This window comes from Rhinopithecus bieti, unplaced genomic scaffold, assembly GCF_001698545.2.
Source record: "Rhinopithecus bieti isolate Rb0 unplaced genomic scaffold, ASM169854v2 scaffold_35903, whole genome shotgun sequence".
NCBI classification, from domain to species: domain Eukaryota; kingdom Metazoa; phylum Chordata; class Mammalia; order Primates; family Cercopithecidae; genus Rhinopithecus; species Rhinopithecus bieti.
Genome location: NW_016815549.1, coordinates 687,530 through 714,932, shown reverse-complemented (window position 1 = coordinate 714,932; position 27,403 = coordinate 687,530). Strand labels below are relative to the sequence as shown.

Sequence of the window (27,403 nt, the reverse complement as noted above, 5' to 3'; positions counted from 1 at the left end):
GAGGGTGACGTGAGGGCTGTGAGAAAGTGACTCCAGGTGAGGGTGACGTGAGGGCTGTGAGGAGGTGACTCCAGGTGAGAGTGACGTGAGGGCTGTGAGAAAGTGACTCCAGGTGAGGGTGACGTGAGGGCTGTGAGGAGGTGACTCCAGGTGAGGGTGACGTGAGGGCTGTGAGAAAGTGACTCCAGGTGAGGGTGACGTGAGGGCTGTGAGGAGGTGACTCCAGGTGAGAGTGACGTGAGGGCTGTGAGAAAGTGACTCCAGGTGAGGGTGACGTGAGGGCTGTGAGGAGGTGACTCCAGGTGAGGGTGACGTGAGGGCTGTGAGAAAGTGACTCCAGGTGAGGGTGACGTGAGGGCTGTGAGGAGGTGACTCCAGGTGAGGGTGACGTGAGGGCTGTGAGAAAGTGACTCCAGGTGAGGGTGACGTGAGGGCTGTGAGGAGGTGACTCCAGGTGAGGGTGACGTGAGGGCTGTGAGAAAGTGACTCCAGGTGAGGGTGACGTGAGGGCTGTGAGGAGGTGACTCCAGGTGAGAGTGACGTGAGGGCTGTGAGAAAGTGACTCCAGGTGAGGGTGACGTGAGGGCTGTGAGGAGGTGACTCCAGGTGAGGGTGACGTGAGGGCTGTGAGAAAGTGACTCCAGGTGAGGGTGACGTGAGGGCTGTGAGGAGGTGACTCCAGGTGAGGGTGACGTGAGGGCTGTGAGAAAGTGACTCCAGGTGAGGGTGACCTGAGGGCTGTGAGGAGGTGACTCCAGGTGAGGGTGACCTGAGGGCTGTGAGGAGGTGACTCCAGGTGAGGGTGACGTGAGGGCTGTGAGGAGGTGACTCCAGGTGAGGGTGACGTGAGGGGCTGTGAGGAGGTGACTCCAGGTGAGGGTGACGTGAGGGCTGTGAGAAAGTGACTCCAGGTGAGGGTGACGTGAGGGCTGTGAGGAGGTGACTCCAGGTGAGGGTGACGTGAGGGCTGTGAGAAAGTGACTCCAGGTGAGGGTGACGTGAGGGCTGTGAGGAGGTGACTCCAGGTGAGGGTGACGTGAGGGCTGTGAGAAAGTGACTCCAGGTGAGGGTGACGTGAGGGCTGTGAGGAGGTGACTCCAGGTGAGGGTGACGTGAGGGCTGTGAGAAAGTGACTCCAGGTGAGGGTGACGTGAGGGCTGTGAGGAGGTGACTCCAGGTGAGGGTGACGTGAGGGCTGTGAGAAAGTGACTCCAGGTGAGGGTGACGTGAGGGCTGTGAGGAGGTGACTCCAGGTGAGGGTGACGTGAGGGCTGTGAGAAAGTGACTCCAGGTGAGGGTGACGTGAGGGCTGTGAGGAGGTGACTCCAGGTGAGGGTGACGTGAGGGCTGTGAGAAAGTGACTCCAGGTGAGGGTGACGTGAGGGCTGTGAGGAGGTGACTCCAGGTGAGGGTGACGTGAGGGCTGTGAGAAAGTGACTCCAGGTGAGGGTGACGTGAGGGCTGTGAGGAGGTGACTCCAGGTGAGGGTGACGTGAGGGCTGTGAGAAAGTGACTCCAGGTGAGGGTGACGTGAGGGCTGTGAGGAGGTGACTCCAGGTGAGGGTGACGTGAGGGCTGTGAGAAAGTGACTCCAGGTGAGGGTGACGTGAGGGCTGTGAGGAGGTGACTCCAGGTGAGGGTGACGTGAGGGCTGTGAGAAAGTGACTCCAGGTGAGGGTGACGTGAGGGCTGTGAGGAGGTGACTCCAGGTGAGGGTGACGTGAGGGCTGTGAGAAAGTGACTCCAGGTGAGGGTGACGTGAGGGCTGTGAGGAGGTGACTCCAGGTGAGGGTGACGTGAGGGCTGTGAGAAAGTGACTCCAGGTGAGGGTGACGTGAGGGCTGTGAGGAGGTGACTCCAGGTGAGGGTGACGTGAGGGCTGTGAGAAAGTGACTCCAGGTGAGGGTGACGTGAGGGCTGTGAGGAGGTGACTCCAGGTGAGGGTGACGTGAGGGCTGTGAGAAAGTGACTCCAGGTGAGGGTGACGTGAGGGCTGTGAGGAGGTGACTCCAGGTGAGGGTGACGTGAGGGCTGTGAGAAAGTGACTCCAGGTGAGGGTGACGTGAGGGCTGTGAGGAGGTGACTCCAGGTGAGGGTGACGTGAGGGCTGTGAGAAAGTGACTCCAGGTGAGGGTGACGTGAGGGCTGTGAGGAGGTGACTCCAGGTGAGGGTGACGTGAGGGCTGTGAGAAAGTGACTCCAGGTGAGGGTGACGTGAGGGCTGTGAGGAGGTGACTCCAGGTGAGGGTGACGTGAGGGCTGTGAGAAAGTGACTCCAGGTGAGAGTGACGTGAGGGCTGTGAGGAGGTGACTCCGGGTGAAGGTGACATGAGGGCTGTGAGAAAGTGACTCCAGGTGAGGGTGACCTGAGGGCTGTGAGGAGGTGACTCCAGATGAGGGTGACCTGAGGGCTGTGAGAAAGTGACTCCAGGTGAGGGTGACGTGAGGGCTGTGAGGAGGTGACTCCGGGTGAAGGTGACATGAGGGCTGTGAGAAAGTGACTCCAGGTGAGGGTGACCTGAGGGCTGTGAGGAGGTGACTCCAGGTGAGGGTGACGTGAGGGGCTGTGAGGAGGTGACTCCAGGTGAGGCAGATGTGAAGGCCGTGGGGAGGTGACTCCAGCGAAGTTTGACTAATGGGTGCCTCAGAGATGGCATCCAGAAACAGCCGGCCTTCCCTCTAACACTGAAAGCCTGCCCTTGAGAAGAGAGCTTTAACTTTGCTTTCTCCATCTGAAACTTGCCTTCTGCGGCTACTGCCCGCTGGAAACCAATGTGCCCTTCTGCAGGAACGTCCCGAGTACAAACCTTGGCCTCTGTGATCCAGCCGTCTCGCCCGATGCCCTCCTCCTTCTTGGGCAGAGACACAGGCTTGCAAGGCCGGCTCTGGAGGCCCTGGCTGCCCCGCCTGTAGTAGCTCCAGCAGGAGACCCCCCACACCTGCCCCCTGTAGCACAGTCTGTGCTTATAAAGGGCAAATGGATGTCAACTGAGCTGTGCAGTGTGGTGGGACCCTACCTCCCAGGTGGGATGTTGAGTGAGAACCTCCATGGTGACAGGCCCAGCTGAGCTCTGGGCTCAGGTGCACACTGGGGTGTAAAACTACAAGGTACAGCAAGGCAGTCACAGCATCAGAGCCAGGGGCCGGTCCCCTCTGGGGCTGAGGAGCAGGAGGCGCATCCGGGGCTCTGGGGCGGGGAGGCTGTTTCTGGACCTGGGTGGTGGTCCCGGCTGCATGGGCCAATGCTTCACGGTCATTGGGAAGCCAGGCATGTCTGTCTCATGTGCATTTTTGTGTGTGTATTATATTGTGTTGTGGGTTCAGATGTAGTCTCCTCACCCGCAGATTCATGTGTTAAAGTCCTAACACCCAGGACCTCAGCATGTGACCTTATCTGGAGACACAGTCTTTACAGACGATCAAGTTAAAGTCATTAGGGCAGGCTTAATCCGGTATGCCTGGCGTCCTTATAAAAAGGCAGACCTTGCACACGGAGGCACACACGGAGAATGCCGTGTGCAGGTGAAGGCAGAGGTGGGGTGAGGCTTCCACAAGCCAAGGAACTCCAAGGGCGGCCCCCAAAGCACCTGAAGCCAGGTGAGAGGCCTGGGACAGAGTCCTCTCATAGCCGCAGATGGAATCAGCCCTGCCCACACCTGGATCTCGGACTTCTGGCCTCCAGAGCTGTGAGAGAATACGTTTCTGATGTTGAAGCCACCAAGGCTGTGGGACTTTGTTACAGTGACTTCAGGATACATAAAATGTCTTGTATTCAAGTCTCAGGCCGGGTACTTTGATTTAAATCAGGGTGGACAACGGCACCCAGGCCCCAAACCCAAATGCCCTGGGTCATTCTCTCGACCAGCTCTTTTGGTCTGTGAAGCTCCGAAAAGAAGCTTTGCTCCTGAGGGAAAGTCCACGAGGGAGTAGAAGGGACCCTCACTGGTGAGTCCTGGCTCAGGCTTACCCCATGCCCTGGAGTTCTGATCTGGGGAATTTGAGGCTGCTGTCTCAGCAGCCCCCAGTGACATAAGGGGTGGCACAGACTGTGTCTCGCGGGGCATTAAGCAAAGTTCTTAATAAGGGCCTTTTATGGAGCAGTGGGAACGAGACTTGCCCGGTCTGGCTGGGAGTCCATCAGGCCCTCAACATGGGCTGTGGTGGCAGCAGCCACTTCATAGCGTCGTGCACAGCCGTCTATTACCCTGTAGCACTCAGGCATTGCTGGCTCAGCCTGGATATCGCTGCACTCCTCGGCTGGGGCAGCAGCACAGTTGGTGACCCGGCCTGGATGCAGGTCCTGAAGGCAGAAGGACCTGGCTTCTGTTCCAGCTCACCCTTGCTGACTACGCCGCTCCTGACAAGTTCCTTCGTGTCAGTTTCCTGCGGCTGCCACACAAGGCCCACAGGGTCTTGAACAACAGGCATTTATTTTCCTGCAGTTTTGGAAGCCAGAAACCCCAGGTTGTAGTGACAGCAAGGTTGGTCCCTGTGGAGGGCTGCAAGGAAGGCTTCACTCCTGGCTTGCACTTCTCCTTCTTGGCCTGCAGCTCCTTCCGGCGGCCCCTCCTATAGCAACAGATTACCCTATTTTCCATGAACAGGCCCCTCCCTTTGTTCCTTCAGGCCTGGAAGAGGTGACATCTCCTCCTGCTGACCTGGGCAGCTTCACCTGCCTCTGAGGCTTGGTGGAAGCCAGCCCACGTGGGTCAAAAGTCCATCCCTTGAACCGTCTCCATTGCCCCTCTGAGTGAGGCACGCAGGCAGACTTGCAGGTTTTTCCTCAATGCGCGATGATTCTGGAATTACCCAGTGCCCAGCTTGGTGCGTGGCTTAGAGCGAAAGTATGCAGCCAATGTTCCCTGAATCCAATTCAAGATTTTCAAAGGGCCTGAGGGCCTTTGGATTAAAGCAGTTAAAAAGTGCAAAGGTATGTGATTCATGTGGGGAGCCTTGGAATTGTAGCTGTCATGGCCTCCCTGGCTTTCCGGAGTCTTGTTTGTTTTCTGTAATGGGAGCAAATGCCTCTCATGGCCTGGCCTGAGCTTTCTTTCCTGGCGCTTTTCTATATGATCATCATTACATGAGTAGGGTTGAGGCAAAATCTACCTGAGGATAAAAATGCCTGGAAACCCAAGGGAAAAGAGCGAGTTTGGGTTTGGCTTCCCAGAATGTTGCAGGGTTGGGGTGGATTGCAGGCAGCTACTCCTGGCATTGGCCTAGGAGGTGACACTTCTTAGAGAGAAGAGGAATGAGGTGGTGATGGAGGCTGCGAGGGCACAGAGTCACCCACCAATGTGCCAGGTGAGCAGCCACCAGAGACCCTTTCTGAAGGCCACTGGGGGTGAGCCTCTCCCTGCCTCAAGCACCCGCTGTGGCTCCCCACTGCCTTTAGAATAAGGCTTGAAGCCCTCAGAACCCTCCCAGCCCATCTCGCCAGCCTCACGCCCACTGTGCCACTCCCTGCCCACTGCACAGCAAACCCCTCCCTAAATTATTTATGGTTTCCTAAATTTATTGTGCCGTTACACCTCTGTGCCTTTGTGCTGTGCTGTGGGCTCAGCTTGTGATGCTGCCTCTTGCAATTAAACTAATCTCAACATAAAGAAAAATGTCAAGGGTAAAAGAAAGAACAGCTCACTCCTTTGTAAGTGAGTGACCAAGAGCTTCCACAGGGAAGACATTGGCTCTGGGACATGAGTTCTGGGATCAGGGACGATGCCTGGCTCCCTGTGGCTGCCCAATCCCCCTACTCATCCGACTGCCTTCTTGGTGGGCCAGACCCTGGTGAGAACCCCTAGATTTGGAGTCAGGCAGGCGTGGGATCCAACCCCAGCTCTGTCGCTTGAGAGCAATGGGGCCCTGAGTCAGTCCCTCTTGGAACCTCAGTCTCTTCATCTGTGAAATGGTGGTGCTGATGCCTGTCACACAAGACCCAAGGAGGTCACTGGTGTCAAGAGCTGGCTTGAAGGCCAGCACACAGGTTTCGCTCAATCAATGGTTCTTGTTGTGATTTTAGCGCTGGTGTTTGGCAGTAGAGCATGACTCCTGTGTCTGTCTGGGGGCAGATTTTAGGGTGGGGACTTGCTTTGCAAAGTCATGATAGTCAGATCTTTGAACTGGAGGTTGGGCTATGAACTAATGATAATCTGCTTAGCTAGATTTCAGTCTCCTCCAGTCCCCCTGGACTTAAGAGATGGTCTGTTCCTACCTGTTCCCAGAGCCTATGATGGGGCCGAACTTGCAGGTGGCAGCCAGAGACCCCCATGCTGAACTCAGTTCCATAAGCATCTATGAAGGCTATTCTGTGTGCTTTTGAAGGGGCATAACTCCCAGGCTGTGCCCTGGAGCAGCTCATGGTCCAGCGGGAGAGACAGACATGCAAACAGACAGTGACAACATAGAGAGATGGGACCTGCAGGAGGTTGCAGGAAGTGGTGGTGGTGGGGAGAAGGGTGAACCTGGTCAGGATGTGGGTGGTCAGGGCAGACTTCCTGGAGGAAGTGATGTTGAATGAGCATCACTTTTAAAAGGAGAGTAGGGAGGAATTAAACAGGGCAAAAGATCAGGACAATGTGAATAAAATAATTGCCCAAGAACTACTGCAGGACGTGGAGGCAGTGGGAGACAGATGGTGGGAACCTCAGCACTTCGGTGTTGGACAAGTCACTTCTTTTTACCTGTACGACTTTCAGGTGAGCAGATCAGAGAATGGGTAATGTTCTCCAGTTGAGAAAGAAAGCGTCCTGGCTGGGCGCGGTGGCTCACGCCTGTAATCCCAGCACTTTGGGAGGCCGAGGCGGGCGGATCACAAGGTCAGGAGGTCGAGACCATCCTGGCTAACATGGTGAAACCCCGTCTCTACTAAAAATACAAAAACAAAATTAGCTGGGCATGGTGGAGGGCACCTGTAGTCCCAGCTACTTGGGAGGCTGAGGTGGCAGAATGGCATGAACCCAGGAGGCTGAGCTTGCAGTGAATTGAGATGGTGCCACTGCACTCCAGCCTGGGCAACAGAGTGAGAGTCCGTCCCCCAAAAAAAAAAAAAAAAAAAAAAGTGTCCTGAGGCCACCCATGGTTAGGTTAGGGCAGGATTGAGACTGGAAGCCACCTCTCCAGTTGCCTCTACAGCAGGCTGAGCAACACAGCCCCAGATTCAAACTTTGGATTGTCTTAGTCTCCCAGAGCTGCCATAAGAAAACCCACTGATGGAGTGGCTTAAACAACAGACATGTATTTATTACAGTTCTGGGGGCTGGAAGTACGAGATCAGGGCACCAGCATGGTCAGGTTCCGGCAAGGGCTCGCTTCCTGTCTTGCAGACAGCTACCTTCTTGCTGCATCTTCATATGGTAGAGAGAGAGTGACAGTAAGTGAGAGAGCATGAGCAAGCTCTCTGGAGTCTTTTCATATAAGGTAGCAATCCCATCAGATCAGGACCTCACCCTCACGACCTCTTCTAACCCTAATCACCTCCCAAAGGCCCCATTTCCAAACACCATCTCCTTGGGTATTTGGGTTAGGATTTCAGTATATGAACTTTAGGGGCCACAAATATTCAGTCTATAACAGAAGGGAAGACCCAGTTTCTGGCCCGTTTGCCTCTAGGCCTTTCAGAGCACCATGAAATCAGCTTTCTCGTGTATTTGAAATTTGCTGATTTTACCAAATGTGATCAGCCACAGGGACGCGCCTGTCCTCGACTCCGTTCTCTCTCTCCTTCCCTGTCATGCTGGTCTCCAGCACGGATGAGGGGAATTGCACACTGCAAAAGATCTGTGCTTTGGAGAGGATAAAACACCTTCTAAATGCACATTATTGTTATTTTTATTATGGGCACCCGAGCAAGACTATCTGTTCATAAGAGTTAATTTAGTTAGATCAGGAATAAGTGCTACTTGAGATGAAAACTCATTCTCCTTTGCAATATTTTCTTCTGGGTATAAATCAAGAGAAGGGCTTTTAAAATATTTTTAGTATAAATGTATTTCAATCATATGGTCACTCACCTCTTGGCACAGTTATCTAACAGATCTCCATGTGATTACTGAAATTGAACTTGCCTTGACAGCTCAGCAATCCTTTTCTCCATTCAAACCATATTTGATTTCATTGATTTGGAAAGGGAGCGGGGAAAATTACCTGTGATTCTGCATGGAAAATCAGATGTCCTGCAGGCTGATGGAGGATTCCATTGCAGACCTGACCTCTATGTGGAATTGGAAATCAGCATTGTAGTTTCAGGTGGGGGCTCCGTAAAAGTTCTGTCTCCTCTCTCCTCCTGTCCCTTCCCAAAATAACTCTTTCTGTTATATACAGTGCTAGAAATTTACCCACCCGGCATGCAACCCCCAAGCCTTCCACTAAAGTCAAATGTCTCTGAGAGGCTGAACACCTTAAACCAAGACTGTAAATATGCCATACAGATGCTGACATTTCCAAGCCCAGGGCAGACATTGCTAATTGATCAGGCACAGTTTTCCACAAAGGCTTATTTTTGACAGGGAGCTCCAGGCAGACATTCCCAATGGATCAGAGTCACTGCATGGGTGGAAACTATTAGCCATCTAGGCCTGAAACCATGGTGGCGATGGAGATGATGAAGAGGAAAGTATTCAGCTTCCAAAAGCCTTGCTTTCTCTCTTTTGTTGTTTCTTCTTCTTTTTTTTTTTTTTTTTTTTAGACAGAGTCTCACTGTGCCACCCAGACTGGAGTGCAGTGGTGAGATCACAGCTCACTGCAACCTCTGCTTCTTGGGATTGAGCTATTCTCTCACCTTAGCCGCCTGAGTAGCTGGGACTATAGGTGCACACCACTACACCCAACTAATTTTTGTATATTTTGCAGAGACAGGTTTTGCCAAGTTGCCCAGGTTGGTCTAGAACTCCTGGGCTCAAGTGATTTGCCTGCCTCAGCCTCCCAAAGTGCTGAGATTATAGGCATGAGCCATAGTGCCAACTTTGTCCTTCCTTCCTTCCTTCCTTCCTTCCTTCCTTCCTTCCTTCCTTCCTTCCTTCCTTCCCTTTCTTTTCTTTCTTTTTCTTTCCTTCCTTCCTTTTCTCTCTCTCTTTTCTTTCTTTCTCTCTCTTTCTTTCCTCCCTCCCTCTCTCTCTCTTTCTCTCTTTCTTTCTTTTCTTTCTCTCTCTCTCTTTCTTTCTTTCTTTTGATGGGGTCTCGCTCTGTTGGCCAGGCTGGAGTGAAGTGATGGGATTTCAGCTCACTGCAACCTCCACCTCCTGGGTTCAAGTGATTCTCCTGCCTCAGCCTCCCAAGTAGCTGGGATCACAGGTGCCCGCCACCAAGCCCTGATAATTTTTTTTTGTATTTTTAGTAGAGATGGGGTTTCACCATGTTGGTCAGGCTGGTCTCAGACTCCTGACCTCAGGTGATCCACTCGCCTCAGCCTCCCAAAGTGCTGGGATTACAGGTGTGAGCCACTGCACCTGGCCTCTGTTGTTTCATTTTTAACATAAAGTCCACCACACCTTTCCCCCCAATATTTACCATGACATTTTGATTTCTGTTCTAAGCAGATTCACTCTAAGTGGCCTTTCTCCTGTTACTGGTTTTGCTCATGTTATAGGAGCCTCTTGTTATAAAAAAGGCAACGAGCTTGCAGTTAAGAAAGGGCAGTCGGGGGCCAGCGGGTCACTGGTATAATGTCTGATTTTCTAGAAAACATAAAACCATCCACCAAATGCCTCTGGCTGACTCAGAGAGGGGTCTCCAGTAGATTAATTGGGGAGACAATGAGGTTTTGGCTCAAACACAGATCTGGTTCATCTGAACAGAACCAGTTTGTGCTGAACCCTTATGGGGCCAGTCCTGGGTTGGGGAACAGGCATGAACTGGGCATAGACCCTGTATCTGTTTCCTGGGGCTGCCGTAGCGCGAGACCACAAACTGGGCAGCTTAAAAGAACAGAAATTCACTCTCTCACAGTTCAGGAGGCCGGAGGTCCAAAGTCAAGGTGTTGGCTGGATCAGCAATTTCTGAGGCTGGGAGGGGAATATCTGCTCCAGGACTCTCTCCTGGCAGTTTCTGGCAATCTTGATGTTCCTTGGCTTATAGATATGTCACTCCAGTCTAGGCGTCTGTCTTCACATGGCCCTCCTCTCTGCATCTTATTTTCTGTCTCTTATAAGGAAACGTGTCATTGGATTTAGGGCACCCCAATAACCAAGCCAAGGCAGAGAAAGTGTGTGCCTCTGAGCAGGGGGCAGGAAGCTCAACACAGGAGCAGGTATCAGAACTGAGTCCTGAAGACAGGCTGGGAAGTGGGGAGGCGGAGTGAGAGGAGCTGCACTGCAGGGCACAGGGGGTGTGAGAGGGCACCACGCCTCAAGGACGGCTCTTCTGCCTCTGCTCATGGCAGGGCGAGGGCGAGCTCCTGCGGCAGGGGCATCTGGGCCGACTGTGGTCATGAGCTGGGTTAGGATGGGGGGTCAGAAGTGTGGACAGGGCTGCGGGATGTGGAGTTCAAAGCTCAACTCTTACATGTAGCAGCTAGTGACTTTGGACAACATCTTGATACCATGGAGCCTTACTCTTCTCACCTGTGAAATGGAATGACAGCGACCATCCCCACTTCACAGGGAGATGAGTGCTGACAAGGGTAAAGGAAGGAAAACAGAGACACAGTGACCTTTCAGCCATCATTAGCCACTTGCAGTATTATTTCAACCTTGTACCCCCAGCTGCTAGCACGGAGCTGGTGCAGCCTAGACGCTCAAGAAATGGCAGTTGAACCAACAAACAATAAAAGCCTAAAGCACATTGCTTTCTTTAAAAAAAAAAAAAAGGCAGCTTTATTGAGGTGCAAGTTATGCACCATGAAATCACTCATTTTCAGTGTATCATTCAATGGGCTCTAGTCAGTTTACGGATTTGCGCACCCCTCCTGACGTCCAGTTTTGGAACACATCCATCTCCCCAGTTTGTATCCTTGCTGCCACTCACAGTTCCCATGCCCAGCCCCAGGGAACCATTGACCTGCTTCCTGTTTCTATAAATTTGCCTTTTCTGGGCATTTCAAATAAATGGAGTCACACAGCATTTCAAATAAATGGAGTAGTATTCTGTGGTTTTCTTTTATGTGGCAAAATGTTTTTGAGGTTGACTTGTACTGTAGCATGGATCAGTTACTCATTTCTTTTGATTGATAAATAGAATTTCATTGTATCCATCTGCCACTTTTTATTTACCCATTGCTCAGTGGATGGCATTTGGATGGTTTTCAGTTTTTGGCTACTGTGAATCGTATTGCTATGGGCATTCACATACAGGTCTGTGTGGGGATGCATGTTTTATTTCTCTTGGGTAGGTTCTTAAGAGTGAAATTGCTTTCACATCTCTGCGATATGGTACTATTATCATCATGCCGTTTCACAGACGAGGAAAGTAAGGCTTGAGATGTTGAGTAGGGTGGCTCACACCTGTAATCCCAGCACTTTGGGAGGCTGAGGCGGGAGGACTGCTTGAGTAAAAGAGTTCAAGACCATCCTGGGCAACATAGTGAGACCCTGTCTCTACAGAAAATAAGAAAAATTATCTGGGTATGGTGGCACATACCTGTAGTCCCAGCTACTCGGGAGGCTGAGGTGGGAGGATTGCTTGAGTCTGGGAGGTCAAGGCTGCAGTGAGCCAGGATTGCGCGACTGCACTCCTGCCTGGGCGACAGAGCCAGATGCTGTCTCAAAAAATAATTAAAAATAAGAGGTGTTGAATATATTGTGCAAAGTTCAAGTTAACTTTTAAGAAACTAAGTTTATTTTTTATTTTTTAATTTTGTTTTTTAAGACAAGGTCTCACTTTGTTGCCCAGATTGGAGTGCAGTGGCATGGACTTTGCTCACTGAAATCTCTGCCCCCTGGGCTCAAGAGATTCTCCTGCCTCAGCCTCCCAAGTAGCTGGGAGTATGGGTGCACACAACTCTCGCCCAGCTAATTTTTGTATTTTTAGTAGAGATGGGATTTCACCATGTTGGCCAGGCTAGTCTTGAACTTCTGACCTCAAGTGATCCACCCACCTCGGCCTCACCTCGGCCTTACAGGCATGAGCCACCGCGCCTGACCTAGAATCTAAGTTTTTTCCCAGTATGGCTGTGCCATTGTACATTCCCACCAGCCACATATGAACATCTAGTTTCTCTGTATCTTTTTCACGTCTATCTTTTTCATTATAGTCACCTTAGTGGATGTGTGATAGCAGCTTGTTTTGGTTTTAATTTGCGTTTCCCTAATGACCAACAACGTTGAGGATCTTTTCCTGTGCTTAGTAGTCATTTACGTAGGTCTGCTTTAGGGAGATGTCTTCTTAAGTTCTAAGAGTTCTTTATATATTCTGGATACAGGTGTATCCTTTTCCCATTGAATTGTTTTGGCACTTTTTTCAAAAACTAACTGCCCATAATGTTTGTAACTCTGTTACAATTCTGGTCTGCCAATCTATACATCTATCCTTCCATGAATGCTCCACTGTCTTGATTATTAAGGCATAATATTAAGATTGAAATCAGGGAATATAACTCTTCCACGTCCTTTGCCTTTCCATATAAAATTTAGGATCAGCGTATCAGCTTCTACAAAAAGGTTTGATAGTATTTTGATAGGGATCACACTGAATTTATAGGCCACTTTGTGGAGAATTTGCTATCTAGACGATATTGAATATTCCAATCCATGAACATGGAATGTTCTTCCGTTTATTTATGTCATCTTTAATTTCTCTCAACAATGTTTGGTAGATTTCAGTGAAGATCTTGCACTTTTGTTAATTTTATTCCTAAGCATTTTATTCTTTCTGATGCTATTGTGAATGGAATTGTTTTCTTAACTTTATTTTTGGATTGTTTGTGGCTAGTATATAGAAATACAATTGGTTTTGCAAATTGATCTTGTATTATAGAATCTTGCTAAACTTGTTTATCCTGTGAGTTATTAAATGAATCTCTTGGGATTTTCTATGTTAAGGATCATGTCATCTATGAGTTAAAATAGTTTATTTCTTCACTTTGAATCTTGATACTTTTTATTATTTTGCCAGATTGCCCTAGTTAAACCTCTAGTAGTTTGTTGAATAAAAGTGGTGAGAGTGGACATCCTCGCCTTGTTCCTGGTCACGTGGGGAAAGCTTTGTGTTTTTTTCATCATTGAGTGTGATCTTAGCCATGGGTTTTTTGTAAATGCCCTTTTCCAGGCTGAGAAAGTTCCCTTCTATTTCTAGTTTGTTGAGAATTTTAAAAAATCAGTAGGTACTGAATTTTTAAAAAATGCATTTCCTTTGAGATAATCGTGTGTTTTTTTCCCTCTTTGTTCTATTAATATGATGTATTAGATTAATTGATATTTGGATGTTAAACTAGGCTTGCATTTCCAGGGTAAATCCCACTTGGTCCTAGTGTCTAGTGCTTTTTATATGTTGCTGGATTCAGCCTGCTAATAGTTTGTTAAGAATTTTAGCATTTGTTTAATGATGAACATTGGTCTGTGGTTTTCTTCTCATGTTTTCGTCTGGCTTTGCTTAGGACAACACTAGCTTCATACAATGAGTGAGAAGTGTTCCCTCCTCCTCTATTTTCTAAAATAATCTATGAGGGATTGGTATTATTTCATCTTTAAATATTTGTTAGGATTCACCAGTGAAGCTATGTGGATCTGGCTTTTCATTGTGGAGATATTTTTAATTATTAACTCAATTCCTTTATATTGTTGCAAGTCTGTTCAGATTTTGTATTTTATCTTGAGTCGGTTTTTGTAATCTGTGCATTTCCAGGAACGTGTTCATTTATCTAAGTTGTCTCATGTGTTGATATTGCATTGTTCACAGTAATCTCTTATAAACCAATAATTTCATATGATTGGCAATGATGTTCCTTTTATCATGCCTGATTTTGGCCATTTGTATCTTTTTTCCTCCTTTTTTTTTTTTTTTGGCTCATCTAGCTAAAAGTTTATCAATTTTGTTATCTCTTTAAAGACCCACCTTTGGGTTTCATTGATTTTCTCTTTTGCTGATTTTATTCTAATCTTTCCTATTTTCTTTCTTCTGCTTGCTTGTTTAGTTTGCCCTTCTTTTTCTAGCTCCTGTAGCGAGTTGCTTAAGCTATTTAAGACCTTTCTTTTTTTCTGACATAGGTGTTAAATGGTATAAATTCCCCTCTACATACTGCTTAGCTGTGTGCCATGCATTGTCATATATTGTTAGCATTTTTCATCCACTTCAAAATATTTTCTAATTTCTCGGGTAATTTCTTCTTTGACCCTGGATTTATTTAGAAATATGCTGCTTATTTTTGAAATATTTGGGCTTTCATAGACTTTTGTTAATATGCGATTTAATTTCATTGTGGCTAGGGACCATGCTTTGTGTGATTTCAGTCTGTTGACATTAATGAGGCTCATTTTAAGGCCTAGCAACGTTCTCTCCTGGAGAATGGTCTGTGTGTGCTTGGGAAAAAAAAGTGTATCCTGCGGTCATTAGGCTAGTTATGTTGGTTTAGTTAATAATGTGTTTAAGTCTTCTATATCTTTGCTGATTCTTAGCCTACTGGTTCCATTGGTGATTGAGAGTGGGATTTGAAATCTCCAACTATTGTCCTTTTAATTTCGTTTCTGTGTCACATATTTTGAAGCACTGTTATTAGGGGTGTATACATTTATAATTTTTATATCTTCCTGATGTGTTAACTCTTTTATCATTATGAAATGTTCTTCTTTGTTTCTAGCAATATTTCTTGTCTACAAGTTTCTTTTGTTTAATATTAAAATGATCACTCCCAGCTCTCTTACGATTTATTTTTTCATGGTGTATTATTGTCCAGTCCTTTTAGTTTCATCCTATTTGCATTTTTGAATCTAAGATATGTCTCTTGTAGATAGTATATAGTCACATCACTTGTTTATGCAGCCTGGCAATCTCTGCTTTTGACTGGCCTGTGTAGACTATTCACATTTAACGTACACTTAATATACTTTATATTACCTTATGCTTACATTTACCATTTTGGGTTTTCTATACATCTCTTTGTTATTGTTGTTGTCATCTTTTTCCTTTGTTCCTTTTTCATTACTTTTGTTTCTTTTAAATAAATATTTTAGTATCCCATTTTAATTCCTGTTTTTTTTTTTTTTATTTTATTTTTTTTTAAACCTTGTATTTTGAGTTATTTTCTTAATGGTTGCTTTAGGGACTACAAAATATGTTTAACTTGTCATAATCTACTTCAGATTAATACTAACTTACTTCTGACCAAATACAGGAAGTTTGCTTCAATACAGCTTCACTCTTTTCCCCTTGTACTATTACTGTCACGCATATATTACATACATATTATCTAAATATCTGTATCTATATATATTTCTCATAAACCCAACAGTGTAGTGTTATAATTATTACTCAAGTCTTTTAAAGAATTTAAGAGAAAAATATATTTACAGAGTATTTTATATTAACTGTAAGATTTACCCTTTTTTTTTTTTTTTTTTGAGACAGGGTTTCACCCTGTCGCCCAGGCTGGAGTGCCGTGGCACAATCTTGGCTCACTGCAACCTTCACCTCCCAGGTTCAAGCGATTCTCATGTCTCAGCCTCCCAAGTAGCTGGGACTATAGGCACGTGCCGCCATGTCCAGCTCATTTTTGTACTTTTAGTAGAGACGGGTTTTCACCATGTTGGCCAGGGTGGTCTCAAACTCCTGGTCTCAAGTGATCTGTTCACTTTGGCCTCTCAAAGTGCTGGGATTACAGGTATGAGCCACTGTGCCTGGTCTAATATTTACCATTTCTAATGCTTTTAATTTCTTCTTGTGAATTTAAGTTTCCATCCATCTGCTATCATTTCCTTTCAGCCTCATGGGCTTCCTTTGGTATCTCTTGAAAGGCAAGCCTGCTAGCAATGAATTCCAACAATATTTATTTATCTGAGAATGTCTTTATTTCACTTTCGTTTTTGGAGGATAGTTTTGCTGGATATAGAATTATTGGATGACTTTTTTTTTTTTTCATTTTGAATATGTCATTCTACTGCCTTCTGCCCTCCGTTTTCTTCTGTGATGAGAAGTCAGCTGCTTGTCACATTGTTGTCCCCTAATACATGGTGAATTGTTTTTATGTTGCTGCTTTCACGATTTTCTCTTTGTCTTTTAGCCATGTGATTATGATGTGTCTAGGTATATATCTCTATATATTTAACCTACTTGGGGTTGTTAAGTTTTTCAAATGTTTGGATTAAAGTTTTTCATCAGTTTTGGAAACGTTTTGGCCATTATTCCTTCAAGTATTTTTTTGTAGCCCCTTTCTCTCTCTCCTCTCCTCTGGAACTCCTGTTAAATGCATATTGATGTGCTTGATGTGCTACAGGCTGTTGAGGCTCTATTCATTTTTCTTCACCATTTTGTTCTCTTTGTTCTTCATATTGGTTAATTTTTATTGCTCTGGTATCATGCTCACTGATTCTTCTACTATCTCAAATCTGCCACTGAGCCCTTCTGGTGAATTTTTCCCGTTCGTGTACTCTTCAACTCTGGAATTTTCATTTGGTTTAAAAATATTATTTCTACCCCTTTATTCAGGTTCTCTATTTATTGATTTCTTATTGTCATACTTTCTGTTAATTATTTGACTATGTTTATAAGAGTTGCTTTGAAGTTTTTCACTACCAAATCTAACTTCTGGAGACCTTCAGAGACTACTTTTCCCTCCCTCTGACCCCTGGAGTATAGGTCATATAGTCCTAGTTTTTTTTTTTTTTTTTTTTTTTTTTTTTTGCATTTCTCTCTCTCTATTTTTTTGTTGAAAACTGGAAATTTTAGGTAACATATTGTATCAACTTTGGATTTTGATTTTCCCCAAGAAGCTTGTTACTGTTTGTTGCTTGTTCATTTGTTTAGTAACTCGCCTGTGCTAAATCTAGGAAATTCATTTTCCTTGCTGTGTATAGCTGCTGATGCTCAGATTTTAGAAAAATGTGTATTTCTGGCTCACGCCTGTAATCCCAGCACTTCGGGAGGCCAAGGTGGGCAGATTATTTGAGGTCAGAAGTTCTAGACCAGCCTGGCCAACATGGTGAAACCCTCTCTCTACTAAAAATACAAAAATTAGCTGGGCGTGGTGGCACGCACCTGTAGTCCCAGTTACTCAGGAGGCTGAGGCAGCAGAATCACTTGAACCAGGAGGTGGAGGTTGCAGTGAGCCAAGATCGTGCCATTGCATTCCAGCCTGGGTGACAAGTGAGAGAGTTCATTTCAAAAAAAAAAAAAAAAATACACACACACACACACACACACACATATATATATAAGCTATATATGAAATATGTATATATTTTAGCCATATATATCTCCTTATTTTTTTTTAAAGCCTGGCTTTTGTTCCCCTGTGTGTCCATAGTATAGAGGTCAGCCGGTGTTTGATCAGAGGTTATTCTGAAACACCTCAAGCTAATAAGGCTTCTATATTCTGTTAAAGACCTGTACACAGGTAGGGGAGCACATTCATAATTCTGGCCACTTCCAAGTCTGCCTGGCTTTTACTTTTTACTAGGCTGTTCATGTTTCCTGCCTGTGTGCATGTGGCCTTAGGGTCAGCTAGCTAGAAATCATGGCTGGCTTGGATCCTTTCCAGTCTCCATTATGTATAGACACAACCCCAGCCATTCCACACAGCCTGTCAGATTGCCACTTTTGCTGACAATGCCATTAGGCGTGAGCATTACCCATTGTTTCAAATTGTGTGATTCCTGTCAACTGTGGCCCACCAGCTGCTGGTCCTCAGGGCCTGTCCTGCCCTAAAGAATCTCTAAGTCTATCCATCTGGGAGGGCAGTATGGGAGCAGCCCTGGGTCAGAATTTTACAAACTCCCACTGCTTCTAACTGAAATTCAGCAGTTTTCACGAATAAGCACTTCTCAGATTGGTGCATGCTGTTGGATGATTTTCAGAGTGTGGAAATGGCTGGGTTTTTGGGTCAATTTTATGCAGCTGTATACTTGACTTTTGTGGAGAGAATTTGTTAACCTCCTTGCCTGGCCATAGCTGGGAATCCAGAAGTACATTCCTGATTGGGAAATGTGGTGGGCAAGATGAACATCCTTGACAGGATAGGGTAGGGGAGAAGTGGTTGGATATGAGGCTGAAAAGATTGCCTGGGGCTGGATGAAACCTCATTTAGTAGAGGAGAAAAGAGGTAGCACCTTTGGGGAAAGGGATTTTCCCAAGTTCTCAAACCTCAGTCAATGGAGAGATGACACTGGAACCTGGATCTCCTGACTCCCAGTCAATTGCTTTTCCCCCATCCACCAAATTGCATTAGTAATTGTAGTTTAGAAGTCCACATCCAGTTTTCAGTATGACAGGCACATCCGATCCATCAATGATCGCGTCCACCCACCCGCCCTCCATTCATCCATCCACCAATTCACCCATCCATCCACACCACCACGCACCATCCACACACCCGCCCACCGCATCACCCACCACCACCCACTCCATTCATCTATCCACCATCCATTCATTCATCCACCCACCCATTCTTCCATCCATCTATCCATTCACCCACCCACCCATCCATTCATCCATCCACCCACCCATCCATCCATCCATCCATCCATCCATCCATCCATCCATCCACCCATCCACCCACCCACCCATGTATGCATCCATCCACCCACCCACCCATCCATGCATCCATCCACTCATTCATCCATCCATCCACCCATCCATGCATCCATCCAACAAATACTGACTGAGTTCCCACTGTGTGCCCAGCATTGCACGCAGCTCTGGCAATACAGAGGTAAATGAAAACACAGTCCCAGGGCTCATGACCCTTATAGTCTCAGATTGCGGACACTTCAGTTGCCAGAAAGGGCCTTGCAAGAGCTAGTTTGAAGAAATGTCTCATGCTGATTTGTTAGTGTTGATTAAGGATATAGCTCTTTCCAGGGAAAACTGAGTTTTAATTGACTCCCAAGCTGAAATGTCTCAAACCATGATTTTCAACCAAAATTTTCTCTGTGAAAAATTGCAAATGTGCAACACATTTAAATAAAAAATCAATTTCATAGTCAAGAGTTTGGTAGCAAAAATGTTGATTTCCAAAATGGATCTCAAGGGCAGGAATACCATGAGGTCTCTTTCAAAATGTCTGTTAAACTTGAGGGCTTTGAAAATCTCTCCTTCAGAGAAACCTATCATCATGAGGCCATTGGCCCTTTACCGTGAGAATGCCATAGAGTGGCCTGATACTTAAACACTTGCCAATTACTGCTAGCTTCCTATGCGATGCCAAGCAACCATATGGAAACTGAAAATTCAGCAAAATCTGGATGCCTTTTCTATATGACAACAAATAATCAGATATTTGGAAACAAGAGTTTCTTTTTTAACTAAATTTTGAGTCATCCTCTGGAAATTTCTAAATACAACCTCAGAGGAAGTTACGGTGTTACTCATTTTATTCCATCCTTCTCTGTTTTCTTCCTGGGTGATCTCATTCAGCAGTCATGCCCAAATCTGTATCCCAAGCCCTTAAAATCTGGTCATTTCCAAAGACCTCCCAAGCTTCCGTGATAGCAAGGTAACACTTCAGGCAAATTCGTTCAGACGAGTAAATCCTTCCCTCTCTCTTCCTTCTGCCTTACTCAGCACATATTTCCATAATGGTCTGTGGTCGCTAGGACTCACCAAATGTCCAGTGCTCCCACATCTCCTAGCCTTACTTGTAGGTAGAGGCCATGAACCTGGGTCTGGCCACTGGGATGTGAGGGATGGAGCGACTTCTAGGACCCATCCTTATAAAACATCCTGTGTGATTCTCTAGCTCTCTCTTCTCCTGTTATGTGACTTTAGAGGCCTCTTGTTCCAGATTGCAAAGCTACAGGATAGAGGAGGCCACCTGACTTTGCATTTGCATCAGACTTTGTGAATGAGTGAAATGAACCTTGCTTGGGTTACACCACTGAGATTTGGGGTTAATCTGCTACTGCAGCTCAGCCTGGCCTGTCCTGACTCATACCTCCAGGATGTCCCACAGACACCTCAGAGGCCACATGTTCAAAGTTGCACCAGGCACTTTCTCCTTTATGTGTTCCTGACCTAGGGAAGTGGCATCATTGTTTCTCCTACCACTTTTGGGTTGTGTTTGACTCCTCCATTTCTCACTTTGCACAAGAGGTGCTTCTGGGGACCCACCTCTGTCTCCTCCTCTCCACACCTCCCCATGGCCTCCCAGCTTTCAGAAGCTGACTGCACTGGGATTACAGGCTTGAGCCACCGCGCCCGGCCGAGCATTAACTTTTAAAAACACAAACCTGACCATGCCATTCCTTTTCTTCAAATCCCTAGAAGGTCCTCTTTGAACTTAGAACAAGGCACAAACCCTTTAGCACCCAAGACCTGTGGCCTTTGGGCCTGCCTCCCTCCAGTGTCATGGCCACGGCTTGGCCCCGCATGGCGGGGCTACTTGCCACTCCTTGTGTGGACCACACGCCTTTATGCCTTTGTCCCTGTGTGTGCTGCACTCTCTGTTTCACCTCCCCTGGGATCCTACTCACCATCCAAGACCTGCTCCAGTGTATTTTTCTCTGATGCCAACATGTCAGGTGAATAAATTCTTCCCTCTGTCTTCCTTCTACCATACTCAGCACATATTTCCATAATGGCCTATGTTCTCTGGGGTGTAACTAGCTGTTAAGCAGAAATAAAAACCACAGGGTCAAAGAGTTGAGGGACAATGGAATTAATCAAAGTCAAACAGGTTTTTAAATTGCAGAACTTTGCAGGCCTTAATATGCAAGCATCACATGACTCTGTAAACGGTATGATGGAGCCCATGGTCCTTCCTAACACAGTGCATTTCTAGAGAGCACTTCCTAAGGCTAACATTCCATGAAAGTCCTAATGTAACTCGCCCTCTCACTTGAGAGAAGGGGAAACTGAGGCCTGGAGTGCACAGCTGGGAGTGGCCAAGTGGAGCCAGCTGGGAGAGTGGGTGAGGAGGTGAAGTGTGCTTGCTGGGTGGCTGCTCTTCGGGCAGGTGAGGGACTCAGTGCTCAGCTCCCAGCCTTGGGAAGCATTTGCCTTGTGAATGAATATGCACTGTACCCCAGCTAGGCATTTCAGGGGACTGGAATGAGACTTCAGAATAGACTCCATGGATTGTCATCCCATAGTTGAGGTTGTGTGATGCAACAGGGATTTACTATGGGTTATCTCATCATAAGTCCATGTGAAGACCCCCTCTGTAGCACACAACACAGTCAATGCCTTCCAGGTGTTCTTCTGAGCATTACATAGACACTCATTTATCTGCATGGCAACCTACAACCCAGGTACCATCATCATTCTCATTGAACAGATGAGGAAACTGAGGCACAGAGACATTCGGTGATTCATTTCCTGCAGGGCCAGGACCTGAGTTCAGTCTCTCTCGACCATCTCTGTGGGCTCATTTAAAAAAAAAAAAAAAAAACTTAGGACACACTGACTGTGATGGGCGCTTTCACCTACAGAACAACCACTTTGTAGGCAGGCGTCATTACTGCCCTCGCTACCCCCTCTGCTATGGTTGAATGATAGCATCCCTTCCAAAATTCATGCTGAAATGCAATCTCCAACGCAGTGCAAAGTGGCCTTTGGGAGGCGATGATAATGGAATTAGCACTCTTATTAAGGGCTTGAAGTGGAAAGGTGGACTCTCTTGCCCTTCCAACCTTTCCTTCTCTTCTGCCAAGTGAGGACACTGTGTTTGTCGCTCAAGAGGGCACCATCCTGGAAGCAGGAAGCAGCCCTCACCAGACACCAGTCCTGCTGGCACCTTGATCTGGGACTTCCCAGCCTCCACAGCCATGAGAAATAAATTTCTGGGGTGTTTTTTGAGACAGGGTCTCTCTCGCCTAAGTTGGAGTGCAGTGCCGCAATTGTGGCTCATTGCAGTCTCAACCTCCCAGGCTCGAGGAGATCCTCCCCTTTCAGCCTCCTTAGTAGCTGCAACTACAGGCATGCACCACTATGCCTAGCTAATTTTTTAAAATATATTTTGTATTGAAAAATATAAAATGGGGTCTTGCCATGTTGCCTAGGCTGGTCTTGAACTCCTAGGCTAAAGTGATCCTCCCACCTCAGCCTCCCAAAATGCTAGGATTACAAGCGTGAGCCACTGCACCTGGCCTGTTCTTTGTAATTACCCAGTCTGTGGTATTTTGTCGCAGCCCTTACAGCCGCCTCTAGGCAGCTGTTGTTATCTCCCCTCAGGACCACCTGAAAGGGTGCAGTCAGCACTGCAGTCAGCACTCTCATCCTAAAGATTTGCCCCTTTCAGCCATGGGCCACTTTCCTGGACTTCCACCAGTGCCCATCAGGAGAGGACCATGTGTGGTCCAGGCTCCAACGTGCTGAGGGTTTCCTCTAAGAAATAGCATGCTCCGCCCAGTGAGAATAGGAACGTCCGATTGGTGGGAGGAGAAGAAATCACTCCCTGCCTCCAACCTACACTGGCCAGAGCTGGCTGCTGCCCCCTGCTCTCCGTTCCCATGGCACTTTATATGTGTGCATAGGGGGCTGGGCAGCAGTGGGGTTCAGGGTGGGCCCATGCTATGTGCTGCAGAGCTGGTGGATCACAGAGCTTGGCCTCAGTCTCCCCAGGTGTTGTTGGTGGTAATAATCATCCTGGCCCCGTGGGGTGGGGTGAGGATTGATGCATGAGAAAGTTGAGGCAGGGGCCCTGGCATGGAGCAGGGCTCAGGCCACTCGTCACGCAGGCCCATGTCAGCCCTCAGGAGCCTGTGGGTGTATGGGGGAAGCGCAGGGGTTCTTCAGCTGGATGGATGGGTTCAGGGCCTGCTGATGCCCCTTGCTGGTTTTGGGACCTTGAGCAAGTCCCCTTGCCTTTTGGTGCTGTGCCTTGGTTTCTTCTTCGATAAGAAGGAGGTGATGATGCAACCCACCCACCCAGCCCCACTCGCCCCCGTATCGGGAGAGGCGGCGAGCTAGCACCGTGGCACCGGGAGCGGAGCTGGCCCCTGGCGGGCCCACGTTGGAGAGGCATCACCATCTCTGCTGCCCCCCTGTGGCATCATATCGATCTGCCAGTCCCTGTCACCTGGCGTTAACCTCCCAGAGGATGGGGACTGGTTCTAATCACCTCCTGGCCTCCAAGTACCTGCCACAGGGCCTGAGACCCCTGACGCCTCAGTGGACGCTGGGCAGACCTGGGGAGGCTTGTTCACTACCTGCTTCCACGTGCTGAACTCTGCCGCCCCGTGGCTCTCCAGTTCCTCAAAGGCCCCTGTGCCGTCTGTCTCTGGGTGTTTGCACCGGCTGGTTTTCAACCCCCTCCACCATCTCTTCCCCAATTCCTTAAACGCTGCTTGTCCTCCTAGGTTCAGCTTCTGAGGCAACTTTCTTGGGTAAGCTTCCAATGACCGTCTAGGTTACTCATGCCTCTCTGTGGTCCTGCTGCCTGCAATCCCATCTTGGGGTGCCTGTCCAGCTGGAGGCTGCTAGAGCTGCTTCTCCTTGCCTTTTGTCTGTGTCCCCACCATGACGTGAGTCCATGAGGGCAGAGATCTGGTTGAGTTTGTTCCCTGCCATCTCCCCAGGGCCTAGAACAGGTGCTCAGTAAATACTTAGTGAACGGAAGAAAGGAACCGACCCTTTTGTGGTGCATTAACTGCCCCTCTTACACATCAGGGGTCCGGCTGGTCCACAGAGATGATGTCCAAGGGATAAGAACTCCTTGCCTCCATTAAAACGCAACAACCCCTCTAAAAAGAACTTCTGAGCCTTCCTCCCCTCCTGCCCTCTGTCTTCTGGTTGGACGCGGCCAGTAACCTCTTCTGTTTCCCTGTGGGTGCCTTTCCTTCCTCCACATGTGGATACGCTTCCCTTTGGTCTCCACATCAGACTTTTGCTCCCGGCCTGAGTTAAAGTCCTGACTGGCCAAAGCCACTGTCTGACTCTGTTTCTCCTGACAACCTGATAACGAGATTGTCAGCTTGATCCTTCTCGCTCAAAGCTATCCCCCTCACCCCTTGCTGTTTGCTAAAAGTCATTAGGAGATTTCTCTGTAGGTCATTACTGTCCTCCTGCCCTGACAGCAGGTATAAAACTTGTGAATCTTGCTCAGGGCTGGCCCAGAGGCTTCCCCTCTGGGGAGTCCAGCAAACCACCAGCCCGTCCCTGCAGCGCTCCCTCCTGCCGGGTCCACAGCATTTCCAGCGAGCCTCATCACGGATCCTTGACATCTCTGAGGCAGGCCCTGCTTAGGGAGCTACACAATTGGAGCTTTGTCACATTTATAAAGATAAATTAAAATATGATCACAAGAGACCTTCAGTAATTTAGAAAAGCCTGGGATTTTAATGAGCAAGTGGTATGATTAAAAGTTGGAGGGACAAAGTATCTCTTCTTTTTGGATTAGGAGGCTTGCCATGCAATGGGAAGGCAAGTGCGGCTCTTGAAGCCAAGAGGCTTGGACTGGGGTTCACCTGGCCCCACCAGGTATTGGAGTCCTACTATGTGCTAGGCGTTTGGCATTTCTTCTCATGAATCCTGATGAAAAGCCATGCCATGGGGCAGCATGCCCTGCTGGTCACGCATTGGCATCACGTGGGGGAGTTTAGAGAAGATGGAATAACAGGGCCCCACCCGCACTGAGCCTGAGGCAGAAGTGGACCCAGGAAGCAGTTTTGTAAATCTCAGGTGATTTACAAAACTGATCAGGTGTAATCTGATCAGGTGTGATCAGGTGTAAATCTCAGGTGATTCTGCTGGGCAGCCTGGGCCTGGACCCGCAGGGTTAGCACAGTGCTTCTCAAACTTGGGGGTGTACCAGAAGCACAGGAGGGCGTGTGAAAACAGATGCCTGGGCCTTACCCCAGAGTTTCTGGTCTGGGTAGGGCCCAGGAATCAGCATGTCGAATCAGTTCTCATTAAGGCAGATGGTGCTGGTCCCATTTCTCAGGTAGGCAACTTGAGAAACAGAGAGGCGAGGGTGAAGTTGAAGGGCCTCACAGCCAGCACATGGGAGAGGAGGCTTTGAATTCTCGAGGTAATTTATTCAATCCCTTTGTGCCTTCACCTTCTCCATCTTTAACTTGGGGAAAATAATACCTACTCTATATAGATGTTGTGAAGTTCAGCAAGTCCTTCCATCCAGAACAGTGCCTAGCCCATGGTAGGCGTTCAGTAGCATTTATGATCATTGCTGTCTCTATTACCTGGCAGGATAGTTGAAGGGTGTCCTCCGGGCAGCCTTCCTCCCTCAGCCCCAGACAGCAGCTCTCCCTTCCCTTAGCTCCAGGCACCTCTCTGGGAGAACCTGTTTCCCTAATGTCACTCTCTGTTCACCTGTGTGCCTCCCCAATCACGTTGTGAAGTCCCCAAGAGCAGGCACCAGGTATGATTCAGGCTGGAGCCCGGTGCCCTGTCTGGAACTGGGAGAAGGGAAGGAGACGAGGGAGCAAGGCGGGGTGTGCTGAGGGTCCTGGCTTTGTGAACAATTGTTAGGTTTCTTAGCCCTGGACAGCGTTTACTATTGACCTGATGCACCCGGGTGTCGGATGCTGAGCTCAGGCATCTGCATATGGCCCCATCAGTCTTGCAGCGCCTGTGGGGGCCTCACAAACAGTGACTCCATCAGCCGCTCATGCCCCCATGCCTTCTGAGCCTTTGGCTTCCTCAGTGAGCACTGCCGACACCAACTCTGTGGCTTCTGAAGATGTCCCGTGCGCTCTTCCACCATGAAGGCAGGCCAGGAGGGGTCAACCGGCTCTCTTTTGCTGTCTGCACTCTGCCATGTCTTTCCCTGGCACTGGAGCCCCTGAGTCCCTGATGTGGGTCACGAAAGAGGGTGAGTGCAAGGCTGGTGAGAGGCGCCTAGGAGTGGCAGATGGGTCCCTGCAGGTTTCCCTCCATTCTCTCCTCCTCTGTTACATGCCAGCTCCCAGCCACCACAGCCTCTCTCTGGACCTGGGAGGAGTAGCCTCCTAAGGGGCTTCATGCACCTGTCCTCACCGTGGCCAGAATGATGGCTGTAAACATGCCGATAATCTCAGCCCACTGCTTAAAGCACCCCAGCGACTTTCCATCCGACTGTGAGTACAAATCAAGCCCAGCACCTGCTCCTCCCTGAACATGTCAGCTCCTGCATCAGGGTCGCCATCCCAGCTCTTCCTGAGATGCTTGGGTGGGTCCTCGATCCTCAGCTCAAAGTCACTTCCAAAGGGAGCAGGGCTTCCCTGACCCCTGAGCACCCCTCCCTCTTCTCGGATGGCCGCACTGTTCTCTCCTGGGCACTTAGTTCTAACTGAAATTAGTTTTCCCCACTAGGACAGAGGCTCCTTGTGAGTGTGGGAACCTTGTCTGTCTCCCTCATCCCTGTGTCCACATGTCCAGCAGGTGGGGACTGAGTGGTCTAGGACAGTCAAAGTGGCTCTGAACTCAGACCCACAGAAGGGGAGAATCAGCCTTGCTCTTTCCAATGTCTTGCAGCCTCATTTAGGGCAGAGGCAGCGATTATTCTGGAAAGATCAGTAGCTAGGTGTCACACCAACTGCATTCCTGCTCGGGACCCTCTCCCCAATTCGTTGGAGACTTAACATGACTGACCAAGTCACTCAGTGACTGAGCCTCCCCTTGAGCTGAAGGGTGGTGGCGGTGAGCTCATTTTACTGCCCTGTCTGGCTAGGCAGCCCAAGTCTGAGCCCCATAGATGTAAGGTGCCTGAGAGCCCGGAACACACAGATGACAAACGCACGATGGCAAATGCACAGATGACAAGCAACTTGAGGTGGTATAAAGAGTGCCACCTCGGGGTTAGAACACCTGGGTTGGAGTCTGGCCTCTGAAACACAGTGACCAGATGACCTTGTGTAGTCAAGGAATGTCTCTGGGTCTGTTTCCTCCTTTGTAAAATGGGGACAGTGACACCTGCTCTAGCTTGGTCATGAGAATGAGATATGATGTCCTGCAACAGCAGCCCCCAGAGCAGAGACCCATCATCCTCTCAAGCCCCTGGGAAAATGCCCAGCACCTGGCAAGTGCTTAATAACTAACACTGTCAAGTTTTCCCCTCCCTCCTTCCCTCCTTTCTTTCCTTTCTTTCTTTCCTTCTTCCTTTCCTTTCCTTTCCTTCCTTCCTTTTTCTTTCTCTTTCTTTTTCTCTCTTTTCTCTTTCTCTCCTTCCTTCCTTTCTTTCTCCTTTCCTTCCCTCCCTCCCTCTTCCCTTCCTCCCTCCCTCCTTCCTTCCTTTCTTCTTTCCCTCCTCTCTTTTCCTTCCTTCCTTCCTTTCCTTCTTTTCTTTCTTTCTTTCTTTCTTTCTTTCTTTCTTTCTTTCTTTCTTTCTTTCTTTCTTTCTTTCTTTTTCTTTCTTTTCTTTCTTTCTTTCTTTCTTTCTTTTTCTTTCTTT

The 27,403-nt window shown here is 48.1% G+C and overlaps 1 protein-coding gene across 1 annotated transcript in view; it reads left to right on the top strand.

The window, feature by feature from the left end:
• Positions 1-4,859: 4,859 nt before the first annotated feature.
• Positions 4,860-27,403, top strand: part of SORCS2 (sortilin related VPS10 domain containing receptor 2) — a 579,194-nt gene continuing 556,650 nt past the window's right edge. The window contains exon 1 of the mRNA XM_017853405.1: positions 4,860-4,930. The gene's annotated coding sequence lies outside the window, so the exon portion shown is untranslated. The remainder of the gene's footprint in view (positions 4,931-27,403) is intronic.